Here is a 1,035-nt window from a genome sequence, read left to right as displayed (position 1 = left end):
GTAGCAGCTAACCACAGTTACATACTACAAAGGGTTTATAATGGCATGGTTTTGTACGCGTGTGTTTTTAACTGCATTTGAGAAGTTTTATGGAGAAGAACATGCATGATTTTAAATCTATAATAATTTTGCATGTACCTTCCATTCAATTTCACCTACTTTAAAAATGATCTTCTCATTAAATTTTAGTGCTTTGACTAGTTTGTACATGTTTGCTGTTAGTCATGATTCATTTCTGCTTTTTAGGCTTTTCTGCAAGTGGACTTCATTGTACTTATTGTCTTCATGTCATTTTCTTGGGGATTATTTGCAGACAAAAAACCTGAGAGCTTTTTTTCTGGGGAGTACCACCCCATAAGTTCAGCCACACATCTTACGTCAAGTAAGTTCTTGGTGTTAGTCCCTCAGTCATGTGTGACTCTTTGTGACCCCATTGACTGTAGCCCACTAGGCTCCTCTGTGTGTAGAATTCTCCAGGCAAGAATACTGGCAGTGGTTGCCATTTCCTTCTCCAGGGGATCTTCCCCACCCAGAGACTGAACCTGGGTTTCCAGCATTGCAGGCAGACTCTTTACCGACTGAGCCACCCGGGAAGCTTAAAACCTCTTAAGTTCTTGGTAAACATTGTCAAATAAAATTATTGATGACATTTTGGGGAAAATTAATAATAAGAGTATCTGGGATACAAAACCAAAGCCAGAAATAGAATCTGGGTATTTTAACCCAGAGACAGTCACTACTAAAAGGGTCAAGAAAATAATAAAACTATAAATAGGGAAGGATACAAAAGACTTACCAATATACATATGTTCTTTGCTGTTTTGAAGAATGTATAAGTATTCCAAATTCCTAAGCATCGCTGAAAATTTTAATTTTGATTATTATCTTTTTGATTCTCTTTCCACCAGGTGAGTTATAGAGTAGTCTCTCCTAAATGTTTGGTCTTAGGCATTGCTTTGGCGAACAATCAGTCTGAATGAAGTACTGAAGATTGGACGTGGGCACCACCAGCTCCCCAGCACCACTGTGGGCTCA

Source organism: Bos mutus, chromosome 9 (assembly GCF_027580195.1).
Source record: "Bos mutus isolate GX-2022 chromosome 9, NWIPB_WYAK_1.1, whole genome shotgun sequence".
Taxonomy (NCBI): Eukaryota; Metazoa; Chordata; class Mammalia; order Artiodactyla; family Bovidae; genus Bos; species Bos mutus.
This window is presented reverse-complemented; position numbering follows the sequence as displayed.